This window comes from Aquarana catesbeiana, linkage group LG05 (assembly GCF_042186555.1).
Source record: "Aquarana catesbeiana isolate 2022-GZ linkage group LG05, ASM4218655v1, whole genome shotgun sequence".
Taxonomy (NCBI): domain Eukaryota; kingdom Metazoa; phylum Chordata; class Amphibia; order Anura; family Ranidae; genus Aquarana; species Aquarana catesbeiana.
In genome coordinates, this window is record NC_133328.1 from 3,928,842 (window position 1) to 3,956,194 (window position 27,353).

A 27,353-nucleotide genomic window follows, 5' to 3' on the forward strand; every position below is an offset into this window, starting at 1 on the left:
AATATTAATTTGCTTTTCTAACAAAGCTGGGTAAACTGTGAGCACCAAGGATGGCGCTCGCTGTTTACCATTTTTGGCGCCTATTAAAACCTAGGGCTCTAATCAGGTGCTTCAAAAACACCCCCCCGCCACTGTAATCCAGGCCGAATAGGGGCAATGCATGAATGCATGAATATATCTATTGGTGATAGAGTGGGTGGCTGGAGGGGGGGGGCACCCGTGCCCCATTATGGACGCATCGCCACTGAAAGAAACCAAAACAAATACGTTCAAAATTTTTCTGTAATATAATATGACACAGGGAAAAAGTATTGAACGCATGAAGAAAGGGAGGTGCAAAAAGGTACGGCAAGCCAAGACACCAGCTGAAATCTATCAGTAATTGGAAAGCAATCCTGCCCCTTGTCAGTGCAAATTAATATCAGCCGGTTCAGTCTCAACTGATGGCCTATAAAAAGGTGTCTCATTACCGAGATGTCACACAAGAAACATCTCATGATAGGTAAAAGCAAAGAGCTCTCTCAAGACCTTCACAACCTGGATTGTTCCAAACATACGGATGGCACTGGTTACAGAATGACTTCTAAATTCTGAATGTTCCAGTGAGCACTGTTTGGGCCATAATCTGGAAGTGGAAAGAACATAATTTCACTATAAACCGGCCACAACCAGGTGCTCCTCGCAAGATTTGACAGAGGAGTGAAATTAATTATCAGAAGAGTTGTCCAAGAGCCAAGAGGAACACTTGTGGAGAGCTTCAGAAAGACCTGGAATTAGCAGGTACACAATAAGTAATACACTCCCCCGCCATGGCCTGTATGACCGCTCACTACGCAACACTCCATTGCTGCAGAAAAAGAATAGCCATTGCCTCATATAAAGTCCCAACTTTTCTTCTTTTTTTTTCAATCAAATGCCAAGGGATGGAAACACACACACTTCTATATTTAGATCATAGTGCTACTATCTGTGACATACACTATTTGCCAATCACAGGCCAGTTTTATTTAATTGGGTTGGTCCATCCAATCAGGTCCCTGTTGGGGGTTTCTGTGGTTCATCCATTCATCCCCGGGAGCGGCGAAGCGCACCGGGTCCTTCCCGTCCTCTCCTGATCTCACTAGATGCGGGAGCAGGGGCAGGTACTCTCTGCGTGTCGATGCCACACTCTGCACGCGGCATCAGTGACGTCACTTGAGACGCCGCCCGCTAGCGTGACCTTTTTCCATCTGCGTGCATCACGTGTGAGGATTTAGGCGCCTATTTCAGAGTGGTAGCGGCTCAGACGCGTTTGCCTTCTCTCCCACTAGCACGTAGTGTGGCGCTGGTGGGGTTCTGTGGCGGACTCACCACTGGCATCTATCACTGCTCCTTGATGGAGGATTTACCTTACTTACCCTTTGTCCCCCTGTGACAATATCACATTTTTGGTAACTTTTTCTAGTGCCTTTTTCACACCGGTTATTTTGTGGGTTTCACGGTACTACTTACAGTGAGCCCACAGGCGAGCAGGTGACACGGGATCCCCAGGGCGTGGAGTCTAAGGGCCAGTCGGTATTCTGCCAGGGACCCCCTCACGAGGGTTTGGGCTTAGCTGCGTGCTGACCCCAGGTCACGACCCCCCGGGTTCACCCTGCTCACTAGGGGAGTACCAGAAGACACCGTCAGACACGAATGGATGAAGCAAAGGAGAGCTGGATAGCGAGCCAAGGTCAGGCCGGGCTGCAGACAACGTAATCAGAACAAGCCGAGTCGGTACACAAGAGATCAGTTGACGAGAGGTCCGGTTAAAGCAGGTTACAAGAAGGGAGCTCAGAAACAAGCGTTGCTCAAGCAACAGAAAGTGGTCTGAGAGGGATTTAAATAGAGAAGCACATGAGGGGCTGGACAGGAAGTAGCAGGAAGGAAATATATATTAAGCAACAGGTGAGGCCGGCGACACCCATAACTGCAGAGTGTAGCAGAGCAGAGATTTCCTTACTATTTATCCTGGTGTTACAACTAATGTTTTCTCCTCACACTTGTGTTTTCTTTCTTGGATTACTTTTCTCTTGGTACATGGTCACTACCTTCCTCACTCATTAGCTATGCTAACCACCCTTCACCATATATGATTATTTTCTATGATATATTTTTATAGAAACCCTACGGGCCTCCACCATTTACAACCACAGCTGTCGTTTGGGGAACTTTTTCACTACATTTCCATTGATCGGTTGTCCTTGTCGTGTTGTTGCCGCAGTGCCAATACCTCAGCTCCTCCCCGGGTGTCATGTTTCCTACTACGCTCCCAGCTGTCAATATCATCGGTACCATCTCTTTCTTTATACAAAACGATCTACCCATAGGTAAGAGGGTTGGGACCCTATTTTCTGTCCCCCTCTTTCAGTTATATTTATTACTATATTTATGGTAAATTTATTACAGATTTACCCAGGCTTCACTTGCTCCTGATGAGTGGAAGATATCCACGAAACGCGTCTAGATTTTTTTTACTATGTGATTTTTACCCCCCCCCGAGAATTATGAATTAATTATATGGTACCATGGCCTTTTATCATCATGTTAACCATGTTTTCAGATAACTGGGTCTATCACAATCTTATCATGTTACTATTTGGATACAGGGAGGCATATCATGTAATTATCATAGTTATATGATCTAGCCAATTCTATCATGTGATTTACCAATCATGTTTATTATATTTTGTATGCTATGTACTATGATGAATTTATTTGTCCAGCATGCTCGTTTGTATCCAATAAATGTTAAGCTAAACTTAATAATTGATTCATTTGATTCCTGTGGTGTGTTTCATATAAAGTCCCAAATTTCCCCCTTTCCCTTATTCCCTTTCTTCGTCACAAGTAACAGGGATGGAGACAATGGCATTCAATAGCCATATAAAGTCCCAACTTTTCTTCTTTTATTCAGTTGAAGAAAAAGCATGGAGAAGCTCGGTTAAAGTTTGCTGCACAACATTCAGACAAGCCTGTGAAATACGGGGAGAATATAGCCTGGTCATAGGAGACCAAAATTGGACTCTTTGGAGGCCATAATACACCCCATGTTTGGAGGTCACATCACCCCAAAAACACCCCCCATACCAACAGTGAGGTTTGGAGGTGGGAACGTCATGGTGCGGGGGGCGGGGCTTATTCTCAGCATACGGTACTGGCAAACTTCATATCATTGAAGGAAGGATGAATGGTGATAAAAATCTGCTGCCATCTACCAGGATGATGAAGATGAAACGAGGGCGGACATCTCAGGAGGACATCTCAGGAGGACATCTCAGAAGAACATCTCAGGAGGACATCCCAGGAGGACATCTCAGGAGGACATCCCAGGAGGACATCTCAGGAGGACAATCATCCCAAACACAAAGCCAAGGAAACTCTCCATTGGTTTCAAAGAAAGAAAATAAAGCTGCTAGAATGGCCCAGCCAATCACCTGACTTGTATCTAATAGAAAATCTATGGAAAGAACTAAAGATCAGAGTTCATAGAAGAGGCCCACGGAACCTTCAAGATCTGAAGACCAAAATCACACCTGAGCAATGCATGCGACTCGTTCCTCTATACAGGAGGCGGCGCCTTGAAGCCGTCATCACCAACAAAGGATTTTGTACCAAATATTAAATACATTTCAGGTAGGGGGTTCAATACTTTTTCCTGTGTCCTTCCATTTTATTACACAGAACTTCATTTCTGAACGGATTAGTTTTGGTGTCTTTGTATGTATGGATTGGATGGGTTGTCACCGACATGTGGGGAACATTTCATGTCAATAGAACCTTTACCAATAGATTTACCTAAAAAGACGGTGACGTGTTCAATGCTTATTTTACCCCGCTTTATATCAATGTATGGTTCAATCTTTGTATCAAAAATTTACTTTTTTAAATTCTATTTTTAAAGCGGTGGGCCGGCTGAAAAAAAAAATGTTTAAAAGTCAGCAGCTACAAACACTGTACCTGCTGACTTTTAATAAGCACACTTACCTGTCCAGGGTGCCCGCGATGTCGGCCCCCCGAGGCTGACCCATCCCTCGGCTCTCGGGTCCCGGTGCCGCCATTCGAACTAAGGGAAACAGGCAGTGGAGCCTTGCGGCTTCACTGCCCATTTCCTACTGCGCATGCGTGAGTCGCGCAGCGCTTTGTGAATGGGGCAGTTCCCAGAACACACCGCGCCCCATTCCCCAGAAGACAACACGAGGAGGAGAAGACTGAAGATCACGGCGGTGTAGGAAGTGGCAGATTAGGACGATCTGCTTAGCAGCAGCCATTTCTGGTAAGTTTTTTTTCCTCCAAATTTTTAGGAACATTTTCATGTAATTTTTTTTTTTTTTTTAGGGTGGCCCTCCACTTTAACAGGAGCAAAAATGGCAATTGGAAACAAAATTGGTAATTGAGTAATAAATATAAGTGCACCGAAATCCGAACTCTGATTATACAATAAAAAATTAGGATGGTGCGATTTGAGACTACTATGCCCGTCCCAAAAACAGTTTTTATACAGAGAAAAGGTTTTGGGGTTTTTTTTGGTGATTTTAAGGGCGCCATATCAAAAATAACTCTTTACCTAATTTGGGACCGCCCATAAATTACTGTGGATGGGGCGGCCTGTAAAACCGCCCCAACCACCCTGTCGAAACAGTGGGAGTTTGTCAGCAGGTCCTGGCCAATGATTCAGGCGGCTGATTATTGGAGTGCTTTTAGAAGCAGCGAGTTGCGGTCATCCCCCGTCCCCCTGCTCGCCACTGCTGCCGCTCCCCCCCTCGCCGCTGCCGCTGCTCCCCCCTCGCCGCTGACCCCCCCCCCCCCGCCGCCGGTGATTCCCAGGTTTACCATTCTCACAGGCAAGCCCGGGAAATGAGGTGAAGAGAGACCAGATCGTCCCTCCTCACTTTTATGATCTAGGAGGACCAAAGCGACGTCATGACATCACTTCCTGTCTAGAGCGGATGTTAACATTTTTAATTTTTCTTTTGAAAGCATCAGATCAATGTTTTTTTTTTTTTTTTTTTTTTTTTTTTATCTAAGGCTTTGGAAAGGCAGAGGAGACATTTGGAGTTTTGATTGGCTTCTTGTGCTGCTTCTCCTTCCCGCCTCTTTGAGCTTCAGGAGCAGAACAAGGCTAATCCCAAGTCCAAAGCTCCCAACTGTCCCTGATTTGGAGCAATGTCCCTCTGCTCCTCATTCCTCCTCATCTGTCCCTCTGCTCCTCATTCCTCCTCATCTGTCCCTCTGCTCCTCATTCCTCCTCATCTGTCCCTCTGCTCCTCATTCCTCCTCATCTGTCCCTCTGCTCCTCATTCCTCCTCATCTGTCCCTCTGCTCCTCATTCCTCCTCATCTGTCCCTCTGCTCCTCATTCCTCCTCATCTGTCCCTCTGCTCCTCATTCCTCCTCATCTGTCCCTCTGCTCCTCATTCCTCCTCATCTGTCCCTCTGCTCCTCATTCCTCCTCATCTGTCCCTCTGCTCCTCATTCCTCCTCATCTGTCCCTCTGCTCCTCATTCCTCCTCATCTGTCCCTCGTTTTGGTCTGATCTGTATAATTGTATATAAAATGCTATTTTTATCTATCAAAAAGTGTTTTCCCAGCGCTAAACCTTTCATCCGATTTCTAAATTGCTGCATTTGTAAATTCCAAAAGCCAATATAAAGGAATAGTAGTGGTAAAAAAAAAGCACTTGTGGGTTTAACCAATCATTTTTTTTTTTGTACAATTTTCCTTTAAGGGGGCGTGGCAAGGGGTGTGTCCTATGCCTGCATACTTTTGCCCCCCCCCCCACACACACACACACACACACACTCATGTACATCTTAACCACTTCAGCCCTCGGAAGATTTTACCCCCTTCCTGACCAGGGCAAATTTTTACAATTCGGCACTGCGTCAGTTTAACTGGTAATTGCGCGGGTCGTGCGACGCTGTACCCAAATTACATTTTACGTCCTTTTTTTCCCCCCACAAATAGAGCTTTCTTTTGGTGGTATTTGATCACCTCTGCGTTTTTTTTTTTTTTTTAGCGCTATAAATATAAAAAACAATTTTGAAAGAAAAAAAAAATATTTTTTTGCTTGTTCCTATAATAAAAATCCCCAAAAATGTTTTTAAAAAGAAATGTCTTCTTTCCAGTTTAGGCTGATATGTATTCTTCTACATATTCTCAGTAAAAAAAAAAAAAATCACAATAAACGTATATTGATTGGTTTGCGCAAACGTTATAGCGTCTACAAAGTATGGGAAAGATTTATGCATTTTTATGGCATTTTTATTATTATTATTATTTACTAGTAATGGGGGCAATCTGCGATTTTTATTGGGATCGTGATATTGCGGCGGACAGATTGGACATTTTTGACACATTTTTGGGACCATTGACATTTATAGAGCGATCGGTGCTATAAAAATGCACCGATTAGTGTGTAAATGTCACTGGTAGGGAAGGGGTTAACACTAGGGGGCGATCAAGGGGTTAAGTGTGTGTTCCCTCAGTGTGTTCTAACTGTATGAGGATAGGACTGAGTAAGAGAGGAGACAACAATACAGCAAGTAAATGGCGCAAAAGAGACAAACAAATCCTAATTTAAAATGATGCGCATAAACAATAAGGAAAAGAAATTCCATAACAATTAAATTAAACATGAAAATTATGAGTCCATGTAATAACACTGCAGATGAAGGAAGCAGGAATAGGGTGTAAAATCCACATTCTGGGCAGCCTTCTAGTGGGAGTGAAAGCCATGTCCCAGTAGCACTATAAAACAAGGAGAAAGAGGCGCCTCTGGGTGCAGACGTTTAAAACAATTTATTAAAAAGATATAGCAACAGCTGGTGATGCACTCACATTTAGTAGAAAAAAGTAGGCAAAGGACTGTCCCAAAACAATCAAGGGGATCCGTGGGGTCATCTAATCCTGGCTGATGGATGACAGAGATACTGGGCAGTCTGTAAACGCTGGATGTTTTTCGGCCGAACAGCAAAGACAGGCTCCAGAGAGAGGCTTGGATGGCATCCGATCAGGCGAGGGATGATGACGTCACTCGATATGCGACGCGTTTCCTGAGCTGGCTCACCGTGAATGGTGTGACGGCGGCGCTCCTTTGTCAAGCTGATTGGCTGGGAGCTGAAGAGGAATTTAAGTAGAAAATGCTGAAGGGGAAGGGGGCGGAGTGGGGGCGGAAAGGGGGATGGACCTGGAATCTGATGTGTGGAAGTGTCAGCAGGGGAGGAAATCAAGGAGAAGGACGATATGAGGGGATGTGGTGTGCTGATTTGAAAAAAAGGGGGAAAATAAATAGAAACTAAAAACTATTGGTTACAATGGGAAGGTAGGAGGGGGACAATGTAAAAAAGGAAGGGAAAATTTATCATAATATGCACAAGTGTAATGAATGGAATGGACGGGGGCAGAGGGCTGCAACACAACTATGGGAGGAAAACTAAATTAAAATAAAAAAGGAAAAATCATGTGTATGTGTGTGTACACATATAAACGGTAGCATGCACCTGTGTGCATATACAAAAAGTCAATTGCATATACACCCATATATATATGTACAGATAGATGGTGACCACATGTGTCACCTATTGGGCATAAAAGCAAGCGTGCAAGCAGGCACATGCGTGCGCACACGTATGTGCGCCACCACAACATGACACACGCTGCATATGGATCGATGAGCTCGAACCCCCATAGGTGACAAAAGGATATGGATGGTATATTATAAAGGAAAAATATATATAATAAAAATAAATATACAAAAAATACAAATAAATGGTCGCTACATGAATTGGATAACATGTAGGAGTATATGTATATATAATATGTACAATACATGCATGCATTATTGTGCATCCATATATAGTGTTGATATTGATGTATACATATACATACGTGTATGTGTGGGGAGGGGGAAAGGGGAGGTAAACGGGAAAGAAAGAAAAGGGGGGGGGGGGGAGGTAGTTGGGAAAAAGGAGGAAAATGGGGGAGGGGGGGGGGAAATGGGGGAAAAAAATTGTGTGTATGGGGGGGGGGAGGGGCGGGAAAAGGAGAAAGTGAGACCTAGCGTATCGTGACATACAAAATCTAGCTAAAAAATGGGTAGTATATCTGCATTTACCAATATATACGTCCATTATACAATGCAACAGAAAGGAATAGAATTAAAATCAATAAAGTTAAAATCAATAAACCTATGAGTAAAGGAATATAACAATCAATGGGAAAAAAAAGATAAGTAAACCAGAAGAGTGTGGGTACCATGTAAGTTAATATTCATATCCGCCTTACAAAATGGTAGAGGTTTCAATACATTCATTGATTCCCCCGGGCGAAAGGGCATCTAAACGGTAGATCCAATAGGTCTCTCTTGCACACAATTTTTTGAACCTCTCGGCAGGCGGGAGAGACCTAGGGATCTGTTCTATAACCCAAACTGAGAGCCCAAGGGTAGAGCCCTTATGCACTGCAGCCAAAATGTTTCGGTACACTGTGGGGGTCTGTGCCACCCTCTATGTATCTTCTATGTTCCCCGAAGCGTTGTCTTAGGGGCCGAATAGTGCGGCCGACATAAATGAGGCCACATGGGCAGGTCAAGCCGTACACAACGTAGTCGGATGAACAATTATAGAAATCTTTCAGAATGTATGTCTGGTCTTTAGTGCAAAAGGATTTTTGGCCATGTTGGACAAAGTGGCAAGTCTTACATAGTTTTTTCCGACATTGAAACATCCCTACTAGAGGGATGAGTGGGGTGGTAGGCGCAAAGGTCGGAGTAATCTTGAGTTTACTGGGGGCAATTTTATTCTTGAGGTTGGGAGCCCTTCGATAAGTAACCTGTGGATATGTGGGAAGAATGGATCTAAGGTGAGGGTCTTGTTGGAGAATGACCCAGTGTTTTCAGAGTATCTTCTCCATTTTGTTATGTTCGGAATGAAAAGTGGTAATGAACCGGATGGGCAATTCATCGGAGGCGTTGTTGCTACGTGGAGGTTTCTCGTGAAGATAAGATTCATAAGCAGTCTCCACTAGGTCTTTCGGGTATCCTTTCTCAGAAAACTTTTGTTTGAGATGAATACTGGCGTCTATATAGTCCGCTTTTTTGGTGCAGTTTTGTCTCAAACGACAAAATTGACCTTTGGAATATTTTTTATCCAAGGGGGATAATGGCAACTTTTGAAGTGAAGATACGAATTGCCACTAGTAGGTTTGGTGTAGTTTTTTGACATATATCTCCTGATGGTCATGTCTTAATTCCAGATCAAGGAAGGCTAGAGAAGTCTGATTACTGTCATGTGTAAAGGATAGACCATACTTGTTATTGTTACAGTGTGTAGTGAATAGTGGAATGAGGTCTAGAGGTCCATCCCAGATGATTATGATATCGTCAATATATCTTCCGAAATAGACGATATTAGCTGAGAAAGGGTTATTGTGATAAATGTACTGTTTCTCCCAAAACCCCATGGCCAAGTTTGCGTACGAGGGGGCAAAATTTGCCCCCATCGCCGTCCCCTGTAGCTGTAAGTAGAAGTCACCGTTGAATGTAAAATAGTTGTGTGTTAAACAGAACTTGGTGGCTTCTATGATGAAGGTGGCCTGACGGGGGTTCATGAGCGGGTCTGTAGAGAGAAAGTACTCGAGGGCCATGATTCCAAAATCATGGGGAATGGAAGTATACAGGGAACTTACGTCTAAAGATAACTCTTGAACCCCCGTCAGGCCACCTTCATCATAGAAGCCACCAAGTTCTGTTTAACACACAACTATTTTACATTCAACGGTGACTTTCTACTTACAGCTACAGGGGACGGCGATGGGGGCAAATTTTGCCCCCTCGTACGCAAACTTGGCCATGGGGTTTTGGGAGAAACAGTACATTTATCACAATAACCCTTTCTCAGCTAATATCGTCTATTTCGGAAGATATATTGACGATATCATAATCATCTGGGATGGACCTCTAGACCTCATTCCACTATTCACTACACACTGTAACAATAACAAGTATGGTCTATCCTTTACACATGACAGTAATCAGACTTCTCTAGCCTTCCTTGATCTGGAATTAAGACATGACCATCAGGAGATATATGTCAAAAACTACACCAAACCTACTAGTGGCAATTCGTATCTTCACTTCAAAAGTTGCCATTATCCCCCTTGGATAAAAAAATATTCCCAAAGGTCAATTTTGTCGTTTGAGACAAAACTGCACCAAAAAAGCGGACTATATAGACGCCAGTATTCATCTCAAACAAAAGTTTTCTGAGAAAGGATACCCGAAAGACCTAGTGGAGACTGCTTATGAATCTTATCTTCACGAGAAACCTCCACGTAGCAACACGCCTCCGATGAATTGCCCCATCCAGTTCATTACCACTTTTCATTCCGAACATAACAAAATGGAGAAGATACTCCGAAAACACTGGGTCATTCTCCAACAAGACCCTCACCTTAGATCCATTCTTTCCACATATCCACAGGTTACTTATCGAAGGGCTCCCAACCTCAAGAATAAAATTGCCCCCAGTAAACTCAAGATTACTCCGACCTTTGTGCCTACCACCCCACTCATCCCTCTAGTAGGGATGTTTCAATGTCGGAAAAAACTATGTAAGACTTGCCACTTTGTCCAACATGGCCAAAAATCCTTTTGCACTAAAGACCAGACATACATTCTGAAAGATTTCTATAATTGTTCATCCGACTACGTTGTGTACGGCTTGACCTGCCCATGTGGCCTCATTTATGTCGGGCCGCACTATTCGGCCCCTAAGACAACGCTTCGGGGAACATAGAAGATACATAGAGGGTGGCACAGGACCCCCACAGTGTACCGAAACATTTTGCTGCAGTGCATAAGGGCTCTACCCTTGGGCTCTCAGTTTGGTTATAGAACAGATCCCTAGGTCTCTCCGCCTGCCGAGAGGTTCAAAAAATTGTGTGCAAGAGAGACCTATTGGATCTACCGTTTAGATGCCCTTTCGCCCGGGGGGAATCAATGAATGTATTGAAACCTCTACCATTTTGTAAGGCGGATATGAATATTAACTTACATGGTACCCACACTCTTCTGGTTTACTTATCTTTTTTTTCCCATTGATTGTTATATTCCTTTACTCATAGGTTTATTGATTTTAACTTTATTGATTTTAATTCTATTCCTTTCTGTTGCATTGTATAATGGACGTATATATTGGTAAATGCAGATATACTACCCATTTTTTAGCTAGATTTTGTATGTCACGATACGCTAGGTCTCACTTTCTCCTTTTCCCGCCCCTCCCCCCCCCCATACACACAATTTTTTTCCCCCATTTCCCCCCCCTCCTCCCCATTTTCCTCCTTTTTCCCAACTACCTCCCCCCCCCCCTTTTCTTTCTTTCCCGTTTACCTCCCCTTTCCCCCTCCCCACACATACACGTATGTATATGTATACATCAATATCAACACTATATATGGATGCACAATAATGCATGCATGTATTGTACATATTATATATACATATACTCCTACATGTTATCCAATTCATGTAGCGACCATTTATTTGTATTTTTTGTATATTTATTTTTATTATATATATTTTTCCTTTATAATATACCATCCATATCCTTTTGTCACCTATGGGGGTTCGAGCTCATCGATCCATATGCAGCGTGTGTCATGTTGTGGTGGCGCACATACGTGTGCGCACGCATGTGCCTGCTTGCACGCTTGCTTTTATGCCCAATAGGTGACACATGTGGTCACCATCTATCTGTACATATATATAGGGTGTATATGCAATTGACTTTTTGTATATGCACACAGGTGCATGCTACCGTTTATATGTGTACACACACATACACATGATTTTTCCTTTTTTATTTTAATTTATTTTTCCTCCCATAGTTGTGTTGCAGCCCTCTGCCCCCGTCCATTCCATTCATTACACTTGTGCATATTATGATAAATTTTCCCTTCCTTTTTTACATTGTCCCCCTCCTACCTTCCCATTGTAACCAATAGTTTTTAGTTTCTATTTATTTTCCCCCTTTTTTTCAAATCAGCACACCACATCCCCTCATATCGTCCTTCTCCTTGATTTCCTCCTCTGCTGACACTTCCACACATCAGATTCAGGTCCATCCCCCTTTCCGCCCCCACTCCGCCCCCTTCCCCTTCAGCATTTTCTACTTAAATTCCTCTTCAGCTCCCAGCCAATCAGCTTGACAAAGGAGCGCCGCCGTCACACCATTCACGGTGAGCCAGCTCAGGAAACGCGTCGCATATCGAGTGACGTCATCATCCCTCGCCTGATCGGATGCCATCCAAGCCTCTCTCTGGAGCCTGTCTTTGCTGTTCGGCCGAAAACATCCAGCGTTTACAGACTGCCCAGTATCTCTGTCATCCATCAGCCAGGATTAGATGACCCCACGGATCCCCTTGATTGCTTTGGGACAGTCCTTTGCCTACTTTTTTCTACTAAATGTGAGTGCATCACCAGCTGTTGCTATATCTTTTTAATAATTGTTTTAAACGTCTGCACCCAGAGGCGCCTCTTTCTCCTTGTTTTTTAAGAGAGGAGACATATCACTGTTCCTATTTATTAGGAACAAACGACATATCTCCTCTCCCCGAACAGAATAGGGATTTCTGTGTATTTGTGAAAGATAAAAAGTGCATTTTATATACAACTACATAGATCAGACCAAAATGAGGGGCAAACGAGGAGGAATGAGGGACTTTGTTCCAAATCAGGGGACAGTCCCTCGAAATCCGGGACAGTCCCGCGAAATCCGGGACAGTCCCTTGAAATCCGGGACAGCTGGGAGCTTTGCTAGTATGCGATGCACATTATGGCTTTACCTTGCAGAGTGTTTTTTTTAATTAATTTTTTAAAGCCTTTACTGCCTCTTTAAGGCATTTTTTTATTTGCATAATCCCTCCCAAAAGCCACCCTCAGAACCGAGGGCTCCTGAGAGCACCTTGCTGGCCCCTCCCACCAGCCTGCCAGCATTGCATAGAGAAGCACAGAGACCCAGTGATGACATTGTTTGGTCTAAAATAAAGAAAATGTAATGAAAATAAGATTTTATTTAAATCATTTCATTAGCCCGTTGATGATGGGGAGGGGGGGGGGGGGGGGACCAGGGAAGTCAAAAATATAAGCAGATTAAACTTCAAAAAAGTTAGGCCTCGATTCATAGCAGCTGTATAGATTTGCATGGAGCAGCGCACAGGAGGGTCTTCTGCCGGATCACATTGCGATTCCTGCAGCCCATGCATGCACGGCGGTGTCAGTGGTAGGAAGGCGGAGCTGTGGCTCCACGCTTAAGTCATAAAAAAGAAAAAAAACTGGCAAAATGAGAGAAGAAATGTGGAGATCAGACTGAGCAATGTTCACCTTAATTAGAATATAATGAAGATCAGCAGAGAAATTGCCCTCGGCGGTGTCATAAAGAGACGGAACCGGCGGATCCGATATTTCCAATGGACAAAAAAAACCTCAAAGAAACATGAAATGTCTCCATTGACCTCTTATAATAAGACCCCTCAGAGTCCTGAACAAACCAAGACCACTGAGATTACACCTGATCCCGCCTGTACTAAATGTTCAATGATATTACTATAGCCATTAAGTTTATATTATTCTGTTATTTTTTATATATATATTTTTGGAAACAAAGTATGAAATACATTAAATACAAAGAAAGATAAAAAGCCTGCAGTGCCATCTACAGGCAGCCAGGTGGAGCTGCATCTATGCAGTATATCTCATCTCTGCAATACATCGCACATTGTCCACATTGTCTCTTCAACAGCAAATCCCACCAACTGCAAAAAAATTCTGTAAATCCAATAAGTCTGATATCAGGAAAAATGTGCTTTTATTAAACATTTAGTAGGAAGCCTGCAGAGCATTGCAACCGGTGAGTTGGGGCTGCAATGCTCAGGCCCCTTGTGGATTTGTTATGGGGACAAGGTCATCCAGTGCCCAGGGCAAAGATGGCAAACCCCCCCCTTCCATTATCCTCACCCCCATATACTCAAATCCCCCCTCCCAGCACAAATCACCCCCATATACTCCCTTCCAGCACAAATCCCCCTACTCAGCACAAGCTCTCCCCTCCACCCCCCCCCCCCCAGCATAAATCACCACATATCCTCCTTTTCCAGCAAATATCCCCCCAAAACCTCTACTTCTTACACAAATTCTGTCTGCCACCCCCAACCGCCCCCTAGCACAAACTCCCCCCTCCCAGGAAAATACCCACTTCCAGTACAAATCACCCCACTGAGCACCATTCCTCACCCCCATATAAGCCCTTCCAGTAAAAATACCCCCTCATATCCTCCCTTCCAGCATAAATACCCCCCCAGCCTCTAATTTTTACACAAATTCTCTCTCCCCCAAATCCCCCCCTCTCAGAACAAGCCCTCCCCTCCATCCCCCCTCCCAGCACAAATCCCCCCTCTTAGCACAACCCCCATATGCTCTCTTCCAGAATATACCCCCCCCCCAACCTCTCAGCACAAATGATTCCCTCCATCTCCCCCCTCCCAGCACAAATCTCCCCTCTGAGCACCATTCCTCACCCCCATATACCCCCTTCCATTAAAAATACCCCTTCTCAGCACAAAACCCTCCCCTACATCTCCCCCCTTCCAGCACCCCCCCCCCCCCATATCCTCCCTTCCAGCATAAATCCCCCCCAAACCTCTAATTTTTACACAAATTCTCCCTCCCCCTGAATCCCGTCTCTCAGCACAAACCCTCCGCTCCATCTCCCCCCTCCCAGCACAAATCACCCCTCTGAGCACCATTCCTCACCCCCATATACCCCCTTCCAGTAAAAATACCCCCTCAGCAAAAACACTCCCCCCCATATCCTCCCTTCCAGCATAAATCCCCCCTAAACCTCTCATTCTTACGCAAATTCTCCTCCCAGCACAAATCCCCCCTCTTAGCACAACCCCCCCCCCCCAATATGCTCTCTTCCAGCAAATATACCCCCCTCAAACCTCTCAGCACAAACGCTTCCCTCCATCTCCCCCCTCCCAGCACAAATACCACCCTTCCAGCACAAATCACCCCTCTGAGCACCATTCCTCACCCCCCATATACCCCCTTCCAGCACAAATCCTCCCCTGTATCACTACTTTCAGTATAAATCCCCCCCAAACTCCTCCTTCTTACACAAATTCTCTTACCCCCCCCCCCAAAAAAAAAATCCCCCTCCCAGCACAAATCCTCATCCCCATATACCTCCTTCCAGCACAAATCTTTCCTATCAGCACAACCCCCCCCCCAGCACAAATCCTTGCTGCGCTGGAGACAGGTGTGGACAAGTGCCCAGTACTATCGATTGTCAACACTGTAGGAGCCCGCTGGCACACCCACACACACACTGCGCCCAGGGCCCGGGCCCTCTCGCCCACCCCTTGTCCCCGCCCTGCTGGGGGAAAATGCTGGGTGGACCACAATTGCTGTGATGTCACCGCCCTGCTGCTGGTGGCCAATCAGACCTGCAGTATTTTCAAAGAGCGATCCCAGTGAATGGATGACGTGGCTGAATTAAAACCACAACAACAACCTACAGTAAGACCCCTGCTCTGGAACTAGCTGGAACTTGCCCCCCCCCCCAATGCTTTTTTTTTCTTGTCTGCAGGAAAGGTGTCTTTAAGTAGTATGGACCAATGTTTAGACAAAATACTCTCCATAATTCTGTATTTGTCATGAAATTGGGTAGTAAATCGCATGGCCTGAAGTTCCCTGTTCCTAGTTGATTTTTTTTTTTTGGGGGGGCGGGGGTTCCTAGCATTATGTTGAAAGGCAGAAGACAACCCTCACTCAGAAACCAATACAAATATAATAATGAAAATCGCACCTAGTAAGATCAGAACAAGTAACCCCCAAATCCCTGGCAATCATATTCCTCTGATCCCTATGGTGGGAATGTACCGATGCCGTGAAAAATGATGTCTGACTTGCCAGTTGGTGGAACGTGGCCAAAAGAGTTTTTACGCTGAAGGGTAAAACCGATACGATCGATGGAATTTTATAACGGTTCCAGCGAACATGTTGTGCATTGCCTGACCTGTCCGTGTGGCTCATTTTATGTATGGAGAACCATCCGCACCCTTCACAAGCGATTCGGTGAGCATAGACGCTTCATGGAAGAAGGCGCAACAAGCATGGCATTCCCGGACATTTCCTGGAGAAGCCCCAGGGATCTACAATCGCTCTGAAAGTTTGGGTAACGGAGGTGATCCCTAGTATCCTGCCCACAGAAGAACATTTTAAACCAGCGGGAGATTTTTTGTATATATTCCTTAAATACCCTTATTCCTGGGGGGGTTAAACAAGGAAATCGAGGTCCATACCATACTGTAATATAAAGGTTCCTATATACTGTATTTATCGTCGTATAACACGCACATTCATTTTAAGAAGGGAGTTTCAGGAAACAAACTTACATTTTAAATAAGGAAACTTTGAAGCAAAATGAGGATCAATGCCCATCTCCAGCCTCACCATTGCCATCAATGCAGCCGGATCAATGCCCATCTCCAGCCTCACCATTGCCATCAATGCAGCCGGATCAATGCCCATCTCCAGCCTCACCATTGCCACCAATGCAGCCTGATCAATGCCCATCTCCAGCCTCACCATTGCCATTAATGCAGCAGCCTCCCCATTGCCATCAGTGCAGCAGCCTCACCATTGCCATCAATGCAGCCTGATCAATGCCCATCTGTAGCCTCACCATTGCCATCAATGCAGCCTGATCAATGCCCATCTCCAGCCTCACCATTGCCATCAATGCAGCCTGATCAATGCCCATCTCCAGCCTCACCATTGCCACCAATGCAGCCTGATCAATGCCCATCTCTAGCCTCACCATTGCCATTAATGCAGCAGCCTCCCCATTGCCATCAGTGCAGCAGCCTCACCATTGCCATCAATGCAGCCTGATCAATGCCCATCTGTAGCCTCACCATTGCCATCAATGCAGCCTGATCAATGCCCATCTGTAGCCTCACCATTGCCATCAATGCAGCCTGATCAATGCCCATCTGCAGCCTCACAAGTGCCATCAATGCAGCCTCACTAGTGCCATCAATGCAGCAGCCTCACCATTGCCATCAATGCAGCAGCCTCACCATTGCCATCAATGCAACAGCCTCACCATTGTCATCAATGCAGCAGCCTCACCATTGCCATTATTGCAGCCTGCTCAATCCCCATCTGCAGCCTCACAAGTGCCATCAGTGCAGCAGCCTCACCTTTTGCCATCAGTGCAGCCTGATCAATTCCCATCTGCAGCCTAGAGGGGACAGGGAGGGGGGCGGGACGAGCGCCAACAGATTACATATAGTGAGAATCTCCTATGATAGACAGAACAGTGGTCCAATGGCGGCCCAGGAGATGGGACTTCCTATTACAGAGGCCGCCAAGTAAACAGAAGATTGTCGCTGTATGTAATCTGACGGCGCTCGTCCCGTCCCCCTCCCTGTCCCCTCCGAGGCAGCAAAAATTGAAGTATTGGTGTATAACACGCTATTTGCACCCGCTTTTCATGGTGAAAAAGTGCGTGTTATATGCCAATAAATACACAACTTCATTTTCTCATTTTATATCCCTCATTTTTTTACAGTGAATCCTTCTGATCCTACACATTGCATGGATATCGCACGGTTCCGATCCTTGTCTTGGGGGTGGTGGTTGACAGATAGTAAGTATATATATATATGTACTGCACTCCAGAATGTGTAAATAATTGTGTCGCTACTTATACCAAAAATGTCAAGAAAACGAAAAGGTGAAAATATATTGCAATCAGAAAATAATCATTTCACAGTAGCGCTCTAAAGTGCATCACCACACAAAATAAAAATATAAAACTCATATGTGGCCAGGAGATGGCTATTATGCTGCAATTCAGGGACGGTGTACAGTGATAATCAATGTGGGGTTGTCTCCCTCTAGTGTTGACTTGGACTCCATGTGTCATTTCCTTTCAGACTAAACTTAGAGCAGAGCAAAGCATTGTGGGATGTGTAGTTACATATACATAGTTACATAGTAGGTGAGGTTGAAAAAAGACACAAGTCCATCAAGTCCAACCTGTGTGTGTGATTATGTGTCAGTATTACATTGTATATCCCTGTATGTTGCGGTCATTCAGGTGATTATCTAATAGTTTGTTGAAACTATCGATGTCCCCCGCTGAGACCACCGCCTGTGGAAGGGAATTCCACATCCTTGCTGCTCTTACAGTAAAGAACCCTCTACGTAGTTTAAGGTTAAACCTCTTTTCTTCTAATTTTAATTAGTGACCACGAGTCTTGTTAAACTCTCTTCTGCAAAAAACTTTTCTCCCTATTGTGGGGTCACCAGTCCGGTATTTTTATATTGAAATCATATCCCCTCTCAAGCGTCTCTTCTCCAGAGAGAATAAGTTCAGAGTTCACAACCTTTCCTCATAACTAAGATCCTCCAGACCCTTTATTAGCTTTGTTGCCCTTCTTTGTACTCGCTCCATTTCCAGTACATCCTTCCTGAGGACTGGTGCCCAGAACTGGACAGCATACTCCAGGTGCGGCCGGACCAGAGTCTTGTAGAGTGTCTTTTCATGTGACAACACTGAAGAAATGACACTTGTCTACAATGTAAAGTAGTGAGTGTACAGCTTGTATAACAGTGTAAATTTGCTGTCCACTCAAAATAACTCAACACACAGCCATTAATGTCTAAACCGCTGGCAACAAAAGTCAGTACACCCCTAAGTGAAAATCTCCAAATTGGGCCCAATTAGCCATTTTCCCTCCCTGGTGTCATGTGACTCGTTAGTGTTACAAGGTCTCAGGTGTGAATGGGGAGCAGGTGTGTTAAATTTGGTGTTATCGCTCTCACTCTCTCATACTGGTCACTGGAAGTACAACATGGCACCTCATGGCAAAGAACTCTCTGAGGATCTGAAAAAAAGAATTGTTGCTCTACATAAAGATGGCCTAGGCTATAAGAAGATTGCCAAGACCCTGAAAATGAGCTGCAGCACGGTGGCCAAGACCATACAGCGGTATAACAGGACAGGTTCCACTCAGAACAGGCCTCGCCATGGTCCACCAAAGAAGTTGAGGTCACGTGCTCAGCGTCATATCCAGAGGTTGTCTTTGGGAAATAGACGTATGAGTGGTGCCAGCATTGCTGCAGAGGTTGTAGGGGTGGGGGGTCAGCCTGTCAGTGCTCAGACCATACGCCGCACACTGCATCAAATTGGTCTGCATGGCTGTCGTCCCAGAAGGAAGCCTCTTCTAAAGATGATGTACAAGAAAGACCGCAAACAGTTTGCTGAAGACAAGCAGACTAAGGACATGGATTACTGGAACCATGTCCTGTGGTCTGATGAGACCAAGATAAACGTATTTTGTTCAGATGGTGACAAGCGTGTGTGGGGGCAACCAGGTGAGGAGGACAAAGACAAGTGTGTCTTGTCTACAGTCAAGCATGGTGGTGGGGGTGTCATGGTCTGGGGCTGCATGAGTGCTGCCGGCACTGGGGAGCTACAGATCATTGAGGGAACCATGAATGCCAACATGTACTGTGATATACTGAAGAGGAGCATGATCCCCTCCCTTCAGAGACTGGACCGCAGGGCAGTATTCCAACATGATAACCACCCCAAACACACCTCCAAGACCACCACTGCCTTGCTAAAGAAGCTGAGGGTAAATGTGATGGACTGGCCAAGCATGTCTCCAGACCTAAACCCTATTGATCATCTGTGGGACATCCTCAAATGGAAGGTGGAGGAGCGCAAGGTCTCTAACATCCACCAGCTCCGTGATGTCGTCATGGAGGAGGGGAAGAGGACTCCAGTGACAACCTGTGAAGCTCTGGTGACCTCCATGCCCAAGACGGTTAAGGCAGTGCTGGAAAATAATGGTGGCCACACAAAATATTGACACTTTGGGCCCAATTTGGATATTTTCACTTAGGGGTGTACTGACTTTTGTTGCCAGCGGTTTAGACATTAATGGCTGTGTGTTGAGTTATTTTGAGGGGACAGCAAATTTACACTGTTATACAAGCTGTACACTCACTACTTTACATTGTAGACAAGTGTCATTTCTTCAGTGTTGTCACATGAAAAGATAGAAGAAAATATTTACAAAAATGTGAGGGGTGTACTTACTTTTGTGAGATACTGTATACATATATATATATATATATATATATACACACACGTATATTATATATACGTGTATACCCACCCAAGCGTATGATTTACTTTACTTCTTTACTTCGCTGCTATGGGCTCTAGCCTCAGATCTTTTGTAGATCTAGCAATGCCCCTGCCAGCCCTCACAAGGGGCAGCGCTACACATATTGTGGGGTTGATTTACTAATGGCTAATAGGCTGTGCACTTTGGTGCTCCTGAGCTTAGTAAATGAGGTAAAGCTTCACTTTGAAAAGAATACCCAATCCTGTGCAAGGAAAATAAAAAAAAAACTGCATTTTTGCTTGCACATTGTTGGATGAGGGAAGGAAGCAGAGCTTCTCCTCATGTACTAATCTCTGGAGCAACTGCTCTTTGCAAAGTTCAATCAACACCAAAGTGTCCATAAATTGTAGGTCAGTGTCCATCGGAATGTGAAGCAATGTCCTGCAAATTCATGGAAAAAACATTGACTCAAATCCACTCAGATATGAGGAAATAAGCGTAACAGACTACACCGATAGTCCTCCACCACAGTGATGTGTGCCACCTCCGCTCCCTGAAGAAAAAAGCTCACCAGATGCTCTTGCACGAGAGTGAATGGTGAATAGTGAATGGTGAGAGTGAATGGTGAATGGTGAGAGTGAATGGTGAATAGTGAATGGTGAGAGTGAATGTTGAATGGTGAATGGTGAGAGTGAATGGTGAATAGTGAATGGTGAATAGTGAATGGTGAGAGTGAATGGTGAATGGTGAGAGTGAATGGTGAATGGTGAGAGTGAATGGTGAATAGTGAATGGTGAGAGTGAATGGTGAATGGTGAGAGTGAATGTTGAATGGTGAGAGTGAATGGTGAATAGTGAATGGTGAGAGTGAATGGTGAGAGTGAATGGTGAATGGTGAGAGTGAATGGTGAATGGTGAGAGTGAATGGTGAATGGTGAGAGTGAATGGTGAGAGTGAATGGTGAGAGTGAATGGTGAATGGTGAGAGTGAATGGTGAATGGTGAATGGTGAGAGTGAATGTTGAATGGTGAATGGTGAGAGTGAATGTTGAATGTTGAATGGTGAGAGTGAATGTTGAATGGTGAATGGTGAGAGTGAATGGTGAATGGTGAGAGTGAATGGTGAATGGTGAATGGTGAGAGTGAATGTTGAATGGTGAATGGTGAGAGTGAATGGTGAGAGTGAATGGTGAATGGTGAGAGTGAATGGTGAATGGTGAGAGTGAATGTTGAATGGTGAATGGTGAGAGTGAATGGTGAATGGTGAGAGTGAATGATATATACTGAAACTCAGATTCCAAAAACATAATACAAATGTAAAACAAATAAATAATGCCCCGTAAAGAGGGGTCTCCTTTGCCAGGGTTGTTATGCCTTTCTCCACCTTGCGGATGTTCTCAATCCATCTCCATCCTCCATAATAAACTGTATTTTTTATTTAAAAAATACTATACTTAACTTATTTTGTGCACTAATACTGGTGCACATCAGTATCCAGGTATGCAGTATTAAAAACCTCCAACAAAATGGCTGACCACCCGTGGCGGCTGGTGCTCAAAACTTTTGGGGGGGGGGGGCGCAAACAAACTGAAAAATTCTGAAAAAAAAAAACCCCATCAATCGCAGCCACCGTCCCTATCAATTGCCGCCACTGTACCATCAATTGCCTCCACGGTGCCCATCAAACGCAGCCACTGTGCCCATCAATTGCCGCCACTGTACCATCAATTGCCGACACTGTACCATCAATCGCAGCCACTGTGCCATCAAACGCAGCCACTGTGCCCATCAATTACCGCCACTGTGCCCATCAATTGCTGCCACTGTGCCATCAAACGCAGCCACTGTGCCCATCAAATGTAGCCACTGTGCCATATTAAATGCTCCCACTGTGCCCTCTGCCCGCTGTCTGCACTTACCCTGTCTCGGTGGGACAGCTGCTCAATGCTCCTCAATGTCTTCTCCTGTCCTCTCTTCTTGTCCTCTGCTATGATTGGATGCCTGATAGGCGTCGAATCACAGCGCCTGGCGTTTCAGCCAATCAGGTGACGGGTAACAGATCTGAACAAAAAAAAAAAAAAAAAAGGTGGGACTTTATATGAAACATGCACCCCAGGAGATGACACGATAACCATGAATATGGCGGGTACCCAAAATACAATAGAACCAAAAACGTTGCATAGAAGCATCACATCATGACATAGTTCATGCTGATACTATAAAAACCCGAATTCATTAGAGGCAGGTCTCCAATTGTACATAGAATATGACAGAAATACAATTAATAACATGATTGGTTCGTACTGTAAATACTGTAAAAAGCAATTTCATAAAAGGCGGGTCTCTACGATAATTGATTGTAATCTTGGTTGATTGGTAAAATCCAATTGATATGTAAGATAAGGTAATGATGCAATTGTAGACATAAGGGGGCAACTATTGGCTCACAATCCCATAGTAAAATGACATGATTGGTTCATACTATACACATTGTAGATAGCCAAATTCACTAAAGTGTGTCTCCATGATAAATAGTTATAGCCGTAATTGGTTGGTACAGTCCAATTGGTATACAAGGTAGTAAAGTGATGATAATATAGTATAGACGAAAGGGCATGTATTGGCTCGACGCGTTTCGTGGCAACTGCCACTCTTCAGGAGCAGGTATGAGGTAGGTGTCTATAAATATTAAAAACATATATATTAAAAGAAATGATATAATAGGTCTATGTAGAGGGAGAGGGGGGGGGGGGTATAGCCGGATTCCCAGAACTACTTACAGGTAATCCTATGAGGTTGGGTAACATATCTGAGCACCTGATTGGCGGAGAGGCGGTTTAGTGTTAGGAGGGGAAATATTCATTCGTTTTTCTAACACAGCTGAGTGACCTGCGAGCACTCAGCATGGCGCTCGCAGGTCACCTTTTTTGACGCCTATTAGAGACTATGGCTCTAAACAGGTGCTTCAAAACCACCCCCCGCCGCTGTAATTCAGGCGCTGGTGCCTGGAAAAGGAGTGGCAGCAGCGTCCATAGGTAGATTGCATGAATCTATCTATTGGGTCTAGAGGGGTGGCTGAAGAGAGGGGGCGACGCCCGTGCGCCCTTATGGACGCACCGCCGCTGCTGACCACACACAGTTTTGCGGTGTGACATCAGCGGCTCCCCCCCCCCCCTCATGGACAGTCAGGCCAGATGTCCCTGGACATCCTCCAGCCAGGAAATGAGGGCGGGGCTCTGTCTGACATGCTGCAGCTTCTAATGTACATGGTGAGCAGCTCGCAGTGTGCGGTGAAATCAGAGGAAGCCACTTCAGTCCAGGAGAGGAGCCGGTACAACTATTGGGAATATTATCTCCTGATGGGTAATAAGTAGCAAACTTGTCTTATCGGTCATCGGGCGCCAATGACGTTGATCCCGCGCCGCACTGTGGTAATGGGACTGACGCAGCGAACTGACCCTCACCGATCGCCGAGCGATCTGACCTACGCGGTACGGCTGGGGGAATAAAAAGGTGTGATGAGCAGATGTCGGTGGAGTAAATTAAAATCTGAAAAGGTTATAGAGCGCGGGACAAGGGGGCGAGGAGGGGGGTGGCACGCCGCTGCGCATATCAATGTCTTCCCATCTCCGGCATATGGTGCTCTCCCCGCCGCTCTCGTTCTCCGGCACTGCCATGTCTATGAGCTGTCAGAGTCCGGGGCCAACCTCCGCTCTACATCTGACAGATATCTCATTAAAACCAAAGGCAAATGTGGAGGGGGTGTTGGGGGGAGGGGGGGGCATGAAAGAGCGGAGGGGAAGGAATGGAATTCATTAGCGAGGCGATTGTCATTCATCCCGCAGAGGGTGAGGCTCGCCCAGGTGAGCCGCTTGTCATCGGCAAAGTTTTGCTGCTTCTTCTATTTATTCTGTTGGCGAGGAAACTCCAGAGGATGGGGGGAGGGGGAGGAATTCCGAGTTATCTAGAAATCAATCTTATTTGCATTTTAATACTATTTGGAGGCTGGCGGACTGGCGGCGCTGGTTTGGCAGGCGCGGGTCCAGATGACAAGTAATGGAAACGTTGCAGAAAATAATGTAGTCATAGGTGAGGAGGGGGGGAGGGGGGAGCCGTGCCGCAATGCTAACCCGAAGTGTGATCAATTCTTGGGAAGACTTCGAGGAATCCAGAGGACAGCGATGGGACCGGCAGGTGACATTCCTGGAGGGGGGGGAGGGGGACAAGGGTTCCTGCTAGGGATAAGAAAGAATCACCGGGGCATTGCCCGTCTGCCGCCCATTGTGGTGGAACGAAGGTGGTGCCGACGAGGGTGAGAAATACGGGAAATTGTATCAAATAATTACCTTAATTTTCCTTTCCTATTGCCGTTTCATGGCAGCAACTACCACATATATGGTGCTATGTTGGCGTCAAGAGATACAGATGTGGCACCCTGGAGTTTAGGCAGGGATGTCCTCACAAATTTACTTGTCAGGAATAGTTATCCTGTTTTTTTTAGGGGTCTATTGATTTCTCCCTAAGTTTGGCCTTGTTGCACTTTTCTCTTCTACCACTAGGTGGCCGGGAACTTGGTGGTACTAGATATGAGAAGGGCAACCCAAGGTCAGGTTATGAGTATATGGGGTATCTCAGCCAATGGGCAGGGGTTTTCTTAAATCCCTTGGCCTGCTGGGAGAACCTCTATATTCGGGTGAGGTCAGGTGATCGGGGTTCTGTGCCACCTGGACAGCTGTCTGGGTGGACGTGTGTTGTATTGCCCAGGCTGCTAGGCCAGAGATTGGGCCTATCACGGGGACATCTGGCTGCTAGGCTGTCTGAGGGTCTATCCAGAAGCAAGAGAGCAGTGTAGGGTTGGGATTGCGGCTTGCAGTCCAACCAGAAGTTACGGAGAACCTCTCATGGTTGGAGGTAGAGGGGAAGCTGTCGCCAGTGAGGGACCAACCACCTTATTACCGGGGACCACAGTGAGTAACTGAAGCAAGTACCGGAGCAGTGTTCTCACCGAACGGGCACAATGGAGAATCGGGAAACTTCAGGTGGTGATCAAGTCAGGGACCCAACCAGCGGAGGTGACACTTGCAGAGCAGCCTTGTGTGTCCAGCCAGGGACCGAGCAGACCAGTGGGGTGAAGCTTGAGGAGTATCTGGAGTGCTAAGCCAGGGAGCCAGCAGAGAGGCGGGGGTGACTCTTGAGGAAAATACTACCATGAAGATTGGAGGAGCTCAAGGTATTCAGTGATAATGAATCATCTAGTCTAGTGAGAGAGACCGGGAGCTCAGTGGGCTGAAGAACTACAAGGAGAAGTTGTAGTGGAATAGAAAGGAACTGTTACGCTTTGCGTTAGAAACTTATAAAGACTGTTGCCATAGGAGACAGCATTCCTACACATGCAGAAGTGGTGTCTTGCTGGAGGCCTTTCTCTGCACGGCTGTCCTCCTATTGAAGTCTTGGAGTCTGATAATTGAACTTGCAACTACTCAAGGGTATCCTGGCCCTAACCCTCTTTCCCCCAAAAAAAAGATTGTTAAGAGAAATAAACTTTCTTTTGCATTCAAGAAGTGTCTGGCGCCCAATAACTTTACCTTGCACCCACCATGCCCCACAACCCACCACATACAGAAGGATGTCAGCTATCCCTGGCCCTGGAGGTTTTCATCAGTCCAAAGGAGGCCTGGGACCCTTGCTAAAAAAAGACTAAAGACATACACTATATACCAAAAGTATTGGGATGCCTGTCTTTACACGCACATGAACTTTAATGGCATCCCAGCGTACACACGGCCGGACTTCCCGACAGAAAAAGTCAGATGGGAGCTTTCGGTCAGACATTCCGATCGTGTGTATGCCCCATTGGACTTTTTCTGTTGGCATTTACGATGGACTCAGATATAGAACATGTTCTAAATCTTTCCGTCGGAAATGCAGACGGAGTTTAGCCCCTTGGCAAGTTCGGCCGTGTGTACGGGGCATTAGTCCGTAGGGTTCAATATAGAGTTGGTCCACCCTTTGCAGCTATAACAGCTTCAACTCTTCTGGGAAGGCCGTCCACAAGGTTTAGGAGGGTGTCTATGGGAATGTTTGACCATTCTTCCAGAAGAGCATTTGTGAGGTCAGGCACTGATGTTGGATGGGAAGGCCTGGCTCGCAGTCTCCGCTCTAATTCATCCCGAAGGTGTCCTATCAGGTTGAGGTCAGGATCAGGTTGTGCAGGCCAGTCAAGTTCCTCCACCCTAAACTCACTCATCCATGTCTTTATGGACCTTGCTTTGTGCACTGGTCCAACTCATTTGGTGGAGGGGGGATTATGGGGTGGGGGTTGTTTTTCAGGGGTTGGGCTTGGCCCCCTTAGTTCCAGTGAAGGGAACCCTTAAGACGTCAGCATACCAAGACATTTTGGACAATTTCATGCTCCCAACTTTGGGGATGGCCCCTACCTATTCCAACATGACTACGCACCAGTGCACAAAGAAAGGTACATAAAGACATGAATGAACGAGTTTGGGGTTGAGGAACTTGACTGGCCTGCACAGAGTTCTGACCTCAACCCGATAGAACACTTTTGGGATGAATTAGAGCGGAGACTACGAGATGACCCACCCCTTCAACCTCTGCAGCAATGCTGGCAGCACTCATACGTCTATTTCCCAAAGACAACCTCTGGATATGACGCTGAGCACATGACCTCAACTTCTTTGGTGGACCATGGGGAGGCCTGTTCTGAGTGGAACCTGTCCTGTTATACCGCTGTATGGTCTTGGCCACCGTGCTGCAGCTCAGTTTCAGGGTCTTGGCAATCTTCTTATAGCCTAGACCATCTTTATGTAGAGCAACAATTCTTTTTTTCAGTTTTTCAGTTCTTTGCCATGAGGTGCCATGTTGTACTTCCAGTGACCAGTATGAGAGAGTGAGAGCGATAACACCAAATTTAACACACCTGCTCCCCATTCACACCTGAGACCTTGTAACACATGACACCGGGGAGGGAAAATGGCTAATTGGGCTCAATTTGGACATTTTCACTTAGGGGTGTACTGACTTTTGTTGCCAGCGGTTTAGACATTAATGGCTGTGTGTTGAGTTATTTTGAGGGGACAGCAAATTTACACTGTTATACAAGCTGTACA

At 45.6% G+C, this 27,353-nt stretch overlaps 2 long non-coding RNA genes across 2 annotated transcripts in view; one reads left to right on the plus strand and one right to left on the minus strand.

Annotated features, from left to right (window-relative positions):
- LOC141144034 (uncharacterized) overlaps positions 1–7,173 on the minus strand; it is a 28,973-nt gene extending 21,800 nt beyond the window's left edge. Inside the window, exon 1 of the long non-coding RNA XR_012244333.1 lies at positions 6,858–7,173. This is a non-coding gene — a long non-coding RNA (uncharacterized lncRNA). The remainder of the gene's footprint in view (positions 1–6,857) is intronic.
- Positions 7,174–12,259: 5,086 nt separating this feature from the next.
- The window catches only part of LOC141144035 (uncharacterized), a 98,835-nt gene continuing 83,741 nt past the window's right edge, over positions 12,260–27,353 (plus strand). Inside the window, exons 1-2 of the long non-coding RNA XR_012244334.1 lie at positions 12,260–12,485; positions 17,657–17,734. This is a non-coding gene — a long non-coding RNA (uncharacterized lncRNA). The remainder of the gene's footprint in view (positions 12,486–17,656; positions 17,735–27,353) is intronic.